This window comes from Simochromis diagramma, unplaced genomic scaffold, assembly GCF_900408965.1.
Source record: "Simochromis diagramma unplaced genomic scaffold, fSimDia1.1 OVJJ01000602.1, whole genome shotgun sequence".
Lineage (NCBI taxonomy): Eukaryota > Metazoa > Chordata > Actinopteri > Cichliformes > Cichlidae > Simochromis > Simochromis diagramma.
The window spans coordinates 10,860,906-10,876,152 of NW_024387040.1; the positions used below are offsets into that span (position 1 = coordinate 10,860,906).

The window sequence follows — 15,247 nt, forward strand, 5'->3', positions numbered from 1 at the left end:
CCTGAGAAAAACTAGGAAAGGTTTTCCAAGAAGTAGGCTGACAAGTTCATGATACAAATATTTTCTTTTTTCAATCCCAAAGGCACAAACTCTCACCAGCCACTTTATTAGGTACACCTTCCTAATGGTGTGTTAGAACCTTTTGCCCTCAAAACCTTGTTAATTCTTTGTGGCATTAAATCAATAAAAGGTGCTGAAAACATTCCTCAGAGTTTTTGGTCAGTATTGACATGGGAGAATCACACAGTTGCTTGTCATGCCAATGTCTCCCTTCAACCACATCACAAAATGCTCTATTGGATTGAGATCTGGTCACTGTATAAGATATTCAAGAAACCCGAGCTTTGTCACACACACACACACTATCCTACAGGAAGCAGCTAGGCGATGAGTATATTGTGGTCAAAAAGCGATGGACATACTCAAGTAGCCTTTGGCACTTAAATGGTGCTTAGTTAGTATAAAGGACCTAAAGTGAGTCAAGAAAGTATCTCTTACACCTTTACACCATGCTGATGATGCTTTCATGTTGGATAGCAGGGATCATTTGGCCCAACCATCACAGCAGAGATTGAGACTCAACAGACCAAAGAATGTTTTTTTCCAGTCTTCTACTCTCTAAGCTTGTGGGAAATTTAGCCTTAGTTTCCTGCTGTTAGCTGATAGGAGTGTTATCTGGATAAGAGCTGCTCTTCTGCATACTGTACCTTGATTGTAACAAGCAGTTATTTGAGCTACTGTTGTTTCCTGGAAGCTTGAAGCAATTTGTCCTTTAAAATCAGCAAGACATTTTCATCCAGAGAATGGACACTGGATATTTTGTCTTTTTTAGACCACTCTCTGCAAACCCTATAGATGGGTGTGTGGCTTAGATCCTTGAGATGAAGTGTATGCAGCTGATGTGTGTAGAAACACACGCCAGGATGTGCTCCTAAATTTACACTGGTCATTTTAATCATGGTTAACAATTACCATTGGAATTTTTTTAGATTCAGCAGCAATCATAAGCAGATTTCTCCATACAACAATCGTTATTAGTTGAAGTGCTCTAAAATATAAAAACATAATTAAAAATTAACATAATCCATTTTATTCTATACCCTTAATATATTCAGAATATTTTCCTGATTCTAATTAAATTTTTACTGGAGTCTTATTTGAAAATGCAGGGCTTTTTAGGTGAAAGAGAATGTTTTTACAGTGTGATACAGCGTTCGTTAGTTTACTTAAGCAAAGGCTCCGAACTATTCGTCCACTATAAGTCTATTAATAAGCAGTGACACAAAGAGCAAAGAGGAGCAGTGAGGTTGAAAGATGCTATTAAAGCCATAACAAGAGTTAATGACAGGGCAAAAAAAAAAAAAAAAAGTTGAAGGTAATGGTGCTGCGAGTCTCAAATTGTCCAGATCAATGTTTAGAGAGCACATGGTGCAATTAGTGAGTCTTTTGTGCTTCTAAAATCTTTTTTGCATATTCTATCAAAGAACGCATGGGCATTAAACACCCAATTGCCCAAGCAATAACTATAAAACAGCTGCACTACATCAGAAAGCTTGGGCATTAAATTGCATTGTTCTTTGCTTCTGCACTAATACAAGGATAGAAAAGCTGGCCAGAGATGAAAATTTAGCCCAGTAGTAGCAACACTCGTCTAAGTGGGGCATCTATTTGCTCTCAAAACCACCTGAACTATCAGTGTCACACAATCCACGAGACACTGTAAACATTCATCTGATCCATGCTGAAATAATTGCATCACATAATAATTCATTCCCCAAATCCTCTGTTTGACAGCATGCCAAAGGTGGTGATTAAATTCAAATCTGAATACCGAGGAGGCCGTTGAAGTCCTCTATTCTCTTGTCATGTTCATGAAACCAGTCACCATAAGAAGATGGATAATTTGTGGCCTTAAAGCGACGCTTACAGCGAGTGATAATGCTTTCACAGAGTGACATACAAATGATAATGGATCAGTGTAAAAAGGAGAAGTCCATTTTAAAATTCACTCCAGTGTGCAGCTGAATGTTGCAGTGATCGGATCAGCTTATAAATTCCCCCAGATTAGTCATTTCCCTAAATTCCGTGAGTGGAGGTCAAGAGTGCAAAATTTATATGACACCCAGAATCATAAGCAAGGTTAAAATAAAGCAGAATTCTACAGCAAGAGCCCAAAGTCTGCCAAGAAACATCCCACACACCATTAAAACACCACCATCCTAGACTACTGAAACAAGGCATTTGGCTTCTAACCTGTGCGGGCTTTAGCTGTCCAGATTGGTGTACCAGGTGTACCAGAGCACCACCACATCTCACATTTCTCGTCTGACAGATGTGAAGCCCAGTATGATCTTAAAGCCCATCTTCCTCAAAGCTGGAGGTGTTGTTCATTCTGAGAGACACAGTTGTAATAACTGGTATCTGTGGTACTTCTTACCTTCCTGTCAGCTCCAACCAGTATGGCCAGTCACCGCTGACCCTCACACCGGATGTTTTTCTGTTTTTTGTATCATTCCGAGCAAAGCAACAGGTTTAGAAACGTTCTAGCCACACTTAGCTGTATCTGCATAGATTTATAAATTACACTGCTGGTGCATTTCATGATTGGTGATGCATGCTTCAACACCTTACTGACTACAGCTTCTTACTAGCAAAAAACCACACACACACACACACACACACACACACACACACACACACACACACACACACACACACACACACACACACACACACAGAGAGAGAGAAAACACTCCAAATCCAACAAAGTTGTTATAATCAATTCCAGGTCAGAGGCACTGTGGGACACCTCCAAGCTGTCAGCTGATGGAAAGCTGTTGATTATGGTTTTAATAAGGAGCAGAAAGTGTGACCATGAAGACTACAGTGGTGCAAACTGCAGTACAATACAACAGTTCTTACAATGTGTAATAGATAATATTCTTCCTTCGCTTTTTTCACTCAAAGCAAAAGTGTAGCTCTTCTTTTAGACTTCATTTAAGGGGAGACTCGATAGATCTGTGATGAATGTCCAATTGTGTAGGTTTTTAGATCATTCATTTGTCATTCAGATGAATGTACTGCTTCAATTAGTGAATAAGAGCTGGAGATTGGATCTATTATCAGTGTTACACTTTTGTCTACTTCTTAGAGGTTTTTGAAGAAAAAAAATAACTTGAGGAAAAATATATTAACTTTCTTGCTGAATGTTTGATAAGACCGATATATGTTTGTCATGTTTGTACCATTTAACTCTGTAACAACTAGATGTTATAACTTAACATAAACCAAAGAAGGACTTAGTTAGACTTATGCGATGTGTCATTCTCACAAACGGGACATAAATGCTGCCATTCTTTTGGTTACCTTTGGCACACAACTTTTCCTTGTTTCACCTTTATTGTTGAACCTTTTAAGAGCAAGACACTGTGCATTAACAGGGAGGAAGGAGGGTATCATGAGTCATTAGTATGAGAGGGAGACCCTGGTTTATGTACCATTTTGCAGTGTTGTGTTTTCCACTTTATACTTTGTTTTGACTCACAGTTTATGCTTAGATGCTGAAAGTACTTGTTTATTAATTGAAAAACACTATATTTAGGTGATTAAGTTTTGAATTAGCTGCTCTGACTTCTGACTGTGCAGAAGTCTTGAGCTCCCCTCCACCATTTATTTATTTTTTGCTTCCAAGAAGCCAGACTGCCTTGCAATTTCAAACTATGTTCTTTGCACACTGGCTTTTTTTTCCTTGCACCTGACCATTTTCAGAGGAAGGCTTCTTTTTGAGTCGCTTAACACTGACCTATGAATGATTCAAGCATAAAAAGATGTCGAAATCAATTCCATTCCATTTTAATTCTGTCCATTAAAAAAAATGAGAAAATTGGACACTTGGTGAAAAAAGAGGGAAGTGACCAAAGCCTCATCGGAAATGATCTCAGTGTGGCTACAAAGCCATTTTTAAGGATGGGAGGATGTCTGGAGGAGGACAGGGAAGAGGCCATGTCTAAAACATAGAGGTGGCTCTGTCATGGTTTGGGGCTGCGTTTCAGCTAGTGGTGTTGGGAATCTTCTTGAAACTGATGGAATTATGAAAAGTAGGAAAGTACTATAAATACCATGGAAAGCATCTGTCTGGCAACTGCTTCGGATTTCAGCATGACTATAAATGTAGCAAAAACATTCCTGGATAGTTAAAAACAACAACAACAACAACAACAACAACAACAACAACTACAACAAAACAGTGGAACACTATGAGTCATGGACTGGCCTCACCAGAGCCCTGTCCACCACATTATAGGAGCAGTGTGGAATCATCTTGACAGAGAATGGAACAAAAGACAGCTAACATCCAAAGAAGACTTGGATGTCCTTTAAGAAGCCTGGAGGACTATTCCTGAACACTACTTAAAGTACAGGAAAACTTGTTTACAAGGGTTCAGACTGTGTGGTCATACCAAATATTGACTTTCCAGCTCGATGAAAATGTATAGACTCAGTTTTTTTTTTTTCTTATACACTGTATTTCCATGTATGTTTTCACATTTCACTGTAGCTATTTCCCGTTTTCCTAGCAAAAGACTTAGAATAGTGCATTCCCATAAAACCACGTTTTATTTTGCAAATAAAAAATAACAGGAAGTTATTTAACAACCCTTTGAATTCTAAACTATCATATTAGTACTCTAATTTGATATTTTGGAAAAGAAAAATGTGAAAAGTCATTGATGTGTGCAAGGATGATTACTTTCACTGTTTGACAAGACTTGTGAGAAGTATTTTTTTAAAAAGTTACATATTCTCAGAGGGCTAATTATGAGCTAAAGGTGCTTGTTGCTATATTTGATGATAGATGATAAGGTCTATTACAACACCTACAATATATTAGTTCCAGTGAGAAACCCTGACATATTACAGAGTTTTGTCTTGCTATGACAGTAATGCACTGAAGTGTAAAAAACAGTACTGCAAATGAGACAGTAAGGGGTAAAGGTTAAAAGAGGCAGCTTCGTCAAGATGAACTTTTTTGACCAGTTTTATTAAGATGTGACAATAAAAATCAGCTTGAAAGCCCTTAAATGAAGAGCTTTGAAAGTTGAAGACTCAAGGAATACTTCACTTCAACATGGAGGGTCATTATAGTTTCTGAGTGGTGTGCTACAACCCAGAGGAGTGAAATATAGCCAAGAGCAGGTCTAACATGTGCCAGAGGGGTTACTGGGATTGGCCTTTCCTTCTAGATATCCACGGCTGAACCTCTGTGGCTCCAAATATTAAATTAAATAGGTATTCTGACCTCTCTGCAAAATCATGTTTTCTCAGCTTTTAAGCCAGTAAATTAGCAGAGAAGAACACATTTTAAAATAAAAATGGTCAATATATTTAATGATTTTTCTGGGGTTTTTTGGTCTAAATCAGACAATCTGGACTGTGAAAGTATTGGTTTCCATTTATGTCTTGGCAAGCCTGGTAATGACCCTATAAAATTAATTTTGTTTATCTTAATCACCTCATTCTTATAAAATCTAATGATTTTTACCTCGGCTCATTTCTTATTTGATGCCTGGTGCAACTACATTGTTTTATTATGTTTATTATTTTATTATGTTTTGTTTCTCTTGCACCCAGTTCTGGTTTGTCAAGTCAATGAAATTGTCAGGGCTCTGTGTGCAGGCAGGTGGAGATGTGGATCCAAGTGCAGGACTCTCAGACGGAAATATAACTGAAAACCACAGCTTTATTGCTGGCACCAACAAAACAGAAAACAAAACATGAAAACACTAACTGGACCACACAGGCAGGATCTGAGGGTACGACGCAACACCGAGCATGAGAAAACACAGGGCTTATATACACAGGGTAGTAACGGGGGAATCGGCAACAGGAGGGAGACACAGCTGGGAGAGATCAGGGCTAATGAGACAGGGGGAACAAAGCTGCACACACTAACATAAGACAAAGACTTTCACAATAAAACAGGAAACATGAATCACAACTCAGAGACACGGACTCAACACAGAGAGACAGAAAATGCCACATGGAACTGAACTACACATGAAACCACAATTCCTAAAACATGGATAACAGAAACATGAAACTCTAATAATAATGATCACAACCACAACAAGAGAACAAGAAAACAATCCATGATGCAAAATTAAACCAAAACATAAACTCAAAATACTGGGTCCAACGGACCCAGAACCGTGACAGAAATTATCTGCTGTTTCTATCAGACCTGTTCGGTATTGACTAAAATTTTTAAATTACAGCATGCACTGCATTTAGCTTTAAACTACAGAAAAACTTATAGCTGCAGTTAAATAAAATGCAATGAAATGGTGACAGTTAGATGGTGTCAGAGGCATTTGGTGACAAGCATATCAATGGGTGTAAATTATAAAGGCTATATATAATATACAGGCTTTTGCACATTTTTTTCTTGCAGATTAAATTGAGAGATTGTGTCAGCAATTAACTGATTCATGACAATAACTATGCCAATTAACAAAGACAACATTTGATACAGGAAGTTGCTGTATGTCATTATTTATCGAATTATAAAAACTCTCTTTAGGAAAGGAAAATGTAAAAATGTGAGTCTTTGGATCAGTATTCTCTCCCGGTGACAACACTATTCATGACAATTACAATAATGTAATTAGGAATTAAGACTTCAGTATCTGACTGATTACTGATAGAAATATATTTGTAAAACTTTTCCCACTTAACATCTGTGTGCAACTGCCCAGTCCAATCTAAAATCCATCCTGCAAATGCACCACATAAAAACTCTCTTATAGAGCTTTTACATATGCAGTATCCAAAGGCACGTCAATATAGACAAAATATGTGGTCCTTTTATGTTTACTGATGCATTTTTTTTACCTTTCCGATAACAACTTGCGATTTTAAAATCCACCTTCGGTAGTATATTTCATTTCATTTCAAACTGTCTGCTTAGCCAGAAAAAAAAAAAGTCCAAAAGGTTTTGAAGCAGTGCTGAATCGTGCTCTCTTATATGGTAAATCAACATTAAAAGCAACAGAAAATCTCCATGTAAACTCTCAAGATGGTTTTTCATGGCCTTGTTGTGCTTTCAAGTCTCGTCTGCCGCTTTGGATCGTTGCCAGTGTCATAGTAACGTGGCAGGATGTGTCATCGTCTCATCCAGGCAACACTTTTCAACAGAATATGTTAAGGGCTCCTTTTTTTCTGTGGGGCTGCTGGAGTGTGGCACAAACCATCAGGAGCCTGCTTATTTTTAGACAGTCCTCACGCTGATTGTATTGTGACTGATTTAATAAGTATCGAGAAATTTGAAGAAACTTTACTGGGTTAGAGACATCACTTTGGAAAGGTCAGCAGAAATTAGTGGAGTAGGAGGGAAACTTAACCTTTCCCTTGGGTTGACTGACAGAGAGACAGAAGTGGCTTGATTGCAGCCATTGTGTACTCTTGTGTTTGATGATAATTACATATCCTGTTGTTTGCTCGGATCCATAAATATTTCATGAGCTCCTGTCTTGGATTTCGAAAGACTAGAAGATTTCCACTATCCTATAGTGAAAAATGACTACAATAGTGATTCAAAAGGGTGTTACTAACTTATTATACAACACTAATGAATTCTCTCGGTGCTGATTTTTGTAGCTTTCTGTCCTGACACTTAGCCATCTTTAAAAGTTGTCTAAATGTTACTAAATTTTCATTACTGCACATACAGTTGATATTATGTCAAGTTCAATCTTCACAGTGTGTGGGAGATCATGCATTGCATATTTCTCATAAAAAGCTAAAGTTGAAGTGAATCTTTGCATAAAGGTTTAAAGACAGCACAAAGCTAATGAAGCATGGCTAGTTAATCATGTTGGTTTTTCAGTACAAAACAAAGATGTTTGATTAGAAATGATTAGTTGTATCAACAGAACCACATGCTGTATTTATTGCTATTATCAACAGCATGGTGCACTTACTTCCTGGAACACGCCTCGTTGCTTGGCAAGACTTAAGGAAAATCAAAGACAACCTTTATACCACCAAAAGACCCCAACCTGTCAGTTTTATACTTTGGTCTGAATAGAGATTAGATAAATGAGCTCATTATAAGCTTTAGAGTTGCTAGCAGATTTGGACAAAGGCATCCTTGCTGTTTTCTCTTGTTTGTAATCTTTTAGTAAAAATTAATTAGCAAAAAAAAAAAGAAGAAGAAAAAATATGAAAGCAACTTTAGCTTAATACACAAAAATGTATTTGTCCCAATCTTGTTTATTACATAAAGCTATTGTGTATGCATAGTTACATCTTAGGACCCTGAATGTTCTTATCTATATGGGATATTATGATGTCATCATGTTGCCCAGCGGCCACCTACCGATGGTGCCGCAATAACCTTGCATTTAGACAACGGTACCAACTCATAAAGGCGTAGTATAATTTAATATATATGTAATATATTCATTTGTGATACAGATTTTTTGATATTTCCAGATTGTGATATTTACTATGAATATGAATATTTATTGAATATTTATTTACATAATTTCACACATTAACTTACAAAGTCAGGTTTACTGTATTCAGAGAATTCAGGAAAACTTTAATATAAAAGCAATGGGCTGTTGCGTCATGTGAATGAGTCCACCGTAAAGAAATCACCATTTTTCCAGGATGCCATTATATCCATTTTGTTGAGGTGCATGTTATTGACATGTATACATAAATTATAACAACCATAATTAAAGTTACATTCTGAGATCCTCTTTTACTCTGAGGGTTCACATTCAAACAAACTCTTGCATTTTTTTTCTTATACACTTAACCGGGGTGGTAAGTGTCTGAATGATGAGTGTAGCAGTATACTTATTTTGTACAACAGATGGCTCACATATTCCCTTAATCATACATAGAGCTAAATACATTTTCCTGCACAACCGCACAATGAGTCCCTTATTTATCTTTATTCATATAAACATTTACAGCTCCTATATTTTCAGTTTTTTCACTCTTGGTAACGTGATTAAGTATATCTTTTTGCCAACAAAGCAACAAGCAGAGCAAACAATGCTACAGGATGAGCATGTTCTTGTAAATTAAACAAGTAGCATGAGTGTATAATAACGCAAATAAACCTATGGGGTTTTAAAGATATACACTTAATTATATAAGTGCTATCAGTGGAAATGTCCACATGTAATTTCATAGTCATCAAGTGTTATATAATCTGATTATATGACATTATCATGTCATTCAACTGCATGCGTTTCCTCTGAACACAGGACAGATGTGGTACTTACAGAAACACAAAGCTGCGTACCAGCAGCAGTTTCTGTCTGCTTCGTGTTATTTTGAGAGAATTCTTTACGCCAGCAAATAGAATTCTGTGTCTGCCATACACTGCATGGTAAACATGACCCAGCAGCACAAACCAGCACACTTCAGCACTCATATTGATTACCAGCATAAGTGTAAAGATTGCGGCATCTGGAGACACAGTTGGGTGTTGATGAATATATCCCCTTTGGACACAAGCAAGAAAATCCAGCCGAATTTCAAGAATCTCTTTTGTGATTCCCTACACAGAACAAATGAAGTGTTTCAAAACATCCCCGTGAAGAAAAGGTTTCATTTTAATCCATTTTATATAAATAACCCACTTTGGCATTTTGTTTGACACAAAAAACAATTCTGTCATTAACTATGTGTTTGATTTAAGTGTGATAGTCCAAAACATCTGTTTCACAGTCAGACTCCTGCAGACGTGTGTAAAGTCATGGTGAAAAAGAAAGTACACCTCTTTTAAATTCTAATGTTTTATGTAAGAGAACATAACAAAAAAATAATCTATTCCTCTGCAGGACTTCAAATTAGGTAAATACAACCTCAGATGAATGACCAAATATCATATAATTTATTGTGTCGCTATTTATTTAATAAAAATTAAGCCAAAATATAAAAGCAGTATGTGAAACACCCTCCCTGCTTCTAGAGGAGTTAGCAGCAAGGCGCTGATAATCAAAATACACTGACTGATCATCAGCAAGTGTGAGCACCTCTACAAAAGCAGTTGTTTGGGGAGTTTGTTGGTCTGGGGCATTGAGCGTGTGTTTTAATACAATGCAAAAGAGGAAAGACGTGGAGTTATCTTAGAGAAAGAGCTATTGCTATAATGCAGTTTGGCCATGATGTTACTTTTTTAGTTAGTGCAATGTTAAAATAAGTTGTTTAAAAGGAAAAAAAAATATTTATCAAGGCAATATGAGCAGAGAGTACAAATATGTTGAGGGATGTTCACTAGCAGTCAAAAACTAATGTGTATATATGTCTGCATTTTTATTTTGTTGAATATGACTGTGATGGCCAAACCCGTGGCCACACTCTAAAGTCGGTAACTTTTGTATTTTCATTCTTCATTTGAACATAGTAATACATTTTAGTTGCCAATAACTTCATTGATTGGTTTGGATACATTTGTTCTATTTGTAAGCACGCACATTTAGTTTACTTATGTATTCATACTTCTTCATTTCTTTGCTTTCTGACTAACTTTTGTCTTTTTATTTCTTACCTGCCATCATCCCTGGGAGTTGCTGGACAAAAGATGGTAGCCAGGGTTTGAAACCATTAAATATGAAGGAAGATAATTGGACCACACCACCACTTCCTGCTGAAGGGGGGGAATGTGTGTTTTCTTTACTTTAAAAACAAAGTATTTGTATTTAATTAAATATTTGAGTTTAGGGTTTAATGGGGTTTTGATTTTCTTCTTTAGTGTTTAGTTTATTAACAAACTAGATTGTACTGCATCGTTTGTGATTTATGATTGTGTTTGTTTGTTACCCCCTTATGTGTCACAATGGTCTGATCAGCCATTATATATACCCTTGTATGTCATTTCATGTTTAGGTCAATTATGTATGTTTGGGCAGTCATTTGGTTTGTTAAGTTTGCAGTCTTTGCCTGAGTTCAGTTTTGTTTCTTTGACCTCTTTTATGAGCTCAACATTTATTAGTCTTGTAAATATAATTTTTGGGGGTTAAATAAATGGAAACTATATTTTTCTAATAATTCCTGGGCTCCTCCTGTTTTTCAACTCGGTCCATCACAATGACCAAAATTATAGAAGAAGTGCTGCCATATGTTTGACCAAAGGCTTCAGTTAGCATGTCTGATGTAAAGTGAGAAGTGTCTCCTTATACAGTACTTGAAATTTAAAAAAAACAAACAAAAAACACATTTTTGCTAATATTTGTGGGTGTTTTCTTGTTTATTTGTTTGTTTTTTTGTACTATTTAAACACTAAAGTGGCCCTCCAACGAGACAACGGTGCTAGCAGTGGTCCACAGCTCATTTAAGTTTGAGACCCCTGAGTTATATGTTAAAGTTTGTAACAGTACACTGAAGACTGAACAGGCAGAGCCCTCTTCTCCTTTAGAAGAACATGGCAGTTTGACTTAGCTTTATAAAGCTGGATGTGAACAAACCACAGTACTGGAACCACGTCCTTTGGAGAGTTTAGAGCAAAGTGGAAATGTTTGGCCGTAATGCACAGCACAACATTTGGAGAAAACTAAACACAGCATATTACCACAAACATGTTATACCAATGAAAAAAAAAAACAACAAAAATCATCCAAATTCTTTTATGTTATCACTGCTGATAAGTGGCTCCAATAGTTATCAAATATATGCATTATTTCAGACATTGCTTCTGCATTTTGGCTTAGTTTTTGTTAAAAAAAAAAACATGACAACAGAGTTTAATATGGCATGTGTTGTTGTTCATCTGAGGTTGTATTTACTTAATTTTAAGGCTTGATAAGAACATTTTTAGTATGTCGTAATATATAAAAACTTAGATTTGACAGAGGGCGCATTGCCATGACTTCACCTTGACTACTCATACATATTGTCAGTGACTATCTGTGACTTAAAATTCATATAGAATGAGTATTGGCATACATGGCTATACCATTTAAAAAATCTGGTTATTGTAAGAATTTACCTTGTATTGATCTTACATTACATAAGTGTTAAAGGCAACATTATGCTGGAGTAACACACTTTTCTGAATCCATAAAAATCTTTTCAGTGAAATGAATAGCCATTATGCTTATTTGCCCACTTTCATTTACAATACAAAGACGCTGACATGAATACCATTTTACATCTGAACAAAGCGAGTCTTGATACTGAGGTGTTAACACGTTTGCGTGTTTTAACTTCTGGTCCTTTTTTATGCAAACCTTCCATTACAAGAGGCCTTTATGGGCAAACTCAATAGCTAAAATGAAAAACACAAGCACATAAAAGTTTAAAATATCTGGGCTACAAACAAGGTCAACAGGGGAAAAAAAACATATCCAAAATACAACTGGATAACACATCTGAAGCCACCCTTCCTTTATTTCTTTCCCCTAATTGGCTGGTGTGTTTTGAAACATATAAAGCTAAGTAAGGGGATTTGAAGAGTTCTCGAACCAGGCAACAAGGTATAACAATAAAGGCTGCATAATTTATCAACAGCCAGGCAGCGCTGCTTGTACTTAATATTGTGCAAGCAATTTGTCCCAGAGAGAAGTTAAATCTATTAGAACGGGACTCTGTGGAACCATTGGAAGAGTAAAAAAAAAAAAGCACATTACAATGAAAACAATTTAGAAAAATGCTTAAGAGTCCATACTGTATGTCAAGCCTGAGGGTGAATGGGAGCTGCAACTGTAGTCTGCTGCTTACAAATCTGTTACAACTCTCACAACTGCCATAAAATCAATACCCTGGCATTTGGCCAACACGTATGCTGCCCTAGTTTGAGGGAATAGGGTAAGACTTGGAAATGGGACCCCACATGCAGAAAATGAGCAAGTGTCCTTCACTGCATCTTGAACAAGCAGGAGTTGTGGCCTCTTTAGGGAACTTCCCACCCGACGTGAGATTATTTTTAACATTTATTTTGCTTGTCTATCCTCCATGCACTGACTAATTTCCCATCTGATATGATGCCACAGCAAATCTTTAAACTTCAAATGATTTTTATAAAAGGAAGGCAAGTCCAACACACCGTCAAGGTTTCTGATGAAATCTAACACTTATAACTTGCTTACCTTTTCTAATATGCTCACTGCCCTGTTTTGAGAGACCAGGCTATGACCTGGAAAGAGGCATCTCTTCTAGAGAGTGAGCAAGTCTCGTTCACTCCTTCTTAAGTTGGAAATATGACCTCTTTACAACTTCAACCTCTTTAGAGATTTTCCCACATGATAAGAAACTAAGCCATTTAGATGGAACTGTCCTACATAAGGACGTCCAGGGGATTGTTTCTATTTGTTTTACATCCTTTTTTCATTGATGCCTGAATCCATTCTACCATAGCCAAACCTGTGGACCTGTCAACATGAAAAAGTTAGTGTTTGATTGAGTAGCTTGCCTACAAATAAGCCTAAAAAACTCTGTTTTTCATTTTACTGCAACCATTTATATTTGTTAGGTAATTTGAGTAGTGGTAGTTTTGGTGTACAGTGGTGTGCAGTTAACATACTGGGCACATTTGTTACACATGCAAACATTTTTTGTCTTGTATATTAATTCACAACAAGCACAGAATAAATACTGCAAATGAAGAAGCAAAATAGAAGCTCGAATAAAGGATGTGACGAATGTGATGTTTAATATTAATAATAAAAAAGCTGTGCAGTTGTCTGGTGGTAGGAAGGGCTTAGAACAGATAATAGATAAAGTAAAGCTGCAGGAGGAGGGTTGTTTTCAAGTTCTTGTGATTTTATGTGTGTGTTTGTGCCCACTACTGTTACTACTGGAGCTTTAAGCTATTAATTATGACTGCAGAAAGCTGCAGTGTGACCTGAGTGTCATCAGGTAAATTCTGTTTACCAGTGACTATTCATAACTCTGCAGTAATTGCTAATTTAGCAGCATAGGTTTTTTACTGCACTGTGAGAAAACGTGCCAGCAACTGAAATAAAAGCAGGCAAACGAAACCAATCATAGAGGAAGGGAAACATTTTTGTTATGTTTGTAATCTTGTGCAAATAAAAGTGACATTTAAGTACTTTTCATCATATTCTCTTTCATTGCTTGTCTATTACACCTGAATGCTCTTTCATCAGTGCTCTTCTGGGTGAGTCATTAGTAGGAGAAAGTTATTACATGCCTTCTGCATATAAATGTCGCCTTTGTTATTATAATGCTCATAACCAAGATTTACCATTGCCAAGTGTGTTGAGGGGAAAAAAACACTTACAGTTATTGCTTCATAACCCAAATTATTATTATCAGTGAAGACTGCTGACAACCAGGCAGGATAGCAGAATTGGTGCTCACACTTTGTTTTGGACGACAGTCGACATCTTTTAGGTGGTAATCTGAACTGACAGTGGCGTCAAAAGCAGCATAGCCATATTTACAGCAATGCACAGCTGTTTTTATAACTTTGACAATATTGTTTTTGTGTTTCCAAGCTTTAATCATTCTAAATCATTCTTTCCTCTTGTTGGATTGCAGACAAAGTACCAGTTTATGAGGAAGGCTAGAACCAAAATTAATTTTCACAATATACCAAATTTAGATAAAGCAAAGGACCTTTTTTTTTTTAATTCATTCCCTAAGAGTCATTAGAAATGATTACAATTATTACATTTTGTTACAGGAAAGTTGCTGTTGTGAGTGGTTGACTTGAAAATATGTGACATGTAACTAACTTGGAAGACAGAGAATAAAACATATCTCAGGCCAGTTGTATTTTAAAATTAAGGGGTGCATAAATAATCAGCGGAGATTTTGTGTATCTTACTTGTAAAACCAAGAAAAGCAGTTCTAATATTTGCTTTCATAATATCACACCCATTCATCTCACTTCAAAGTAGCTTTTCTCTTCTTTGTGATTCAATAATTTTCTCACCAAAAATTAACTGAAGAACTCTCTGTAAGCCACATGCCCAGGAGAGAACAGCAGACAGACACAACTAGTGGTTATCCAGCGAGCACAAGGGCATTTAGCAGCAAAAAGGACAGAAATGTCACTCAGCACTTGGATGAGGATAAAACAGGGATAAAAGGCTGCAAACATGTCTCCTAATGCATACAAATGGTGGGCCATTTCTGATGAGATTTTTAGCCTTGCTAATAGGTTCAAAAAAGTAATTCCATCTTTGGCTAAAAATATATTCAAGTACACTTTTAAACAGTGTTTCATCCTCATTCAATGAGCTTGCTAAAATGATTCCTTCCT

At 36.5% G+C, this 15,247-nt stretch overlaps 1 protein-coding gene across 3 annotated transcripts in view; it reads left to right on the forward strand.

Annotated features, from left to right (window-relative positions):
• The window catches only part of LOC120741042 (RNA-binding Raly-like protein), a 123,115-nt gene that overhangs the window by 16,942 nt on the left and 90,926 nt on the right, over positions 1–15,247 (forward strand). The gene's annotated exons all lie outside the window — the stretch shown is intronic.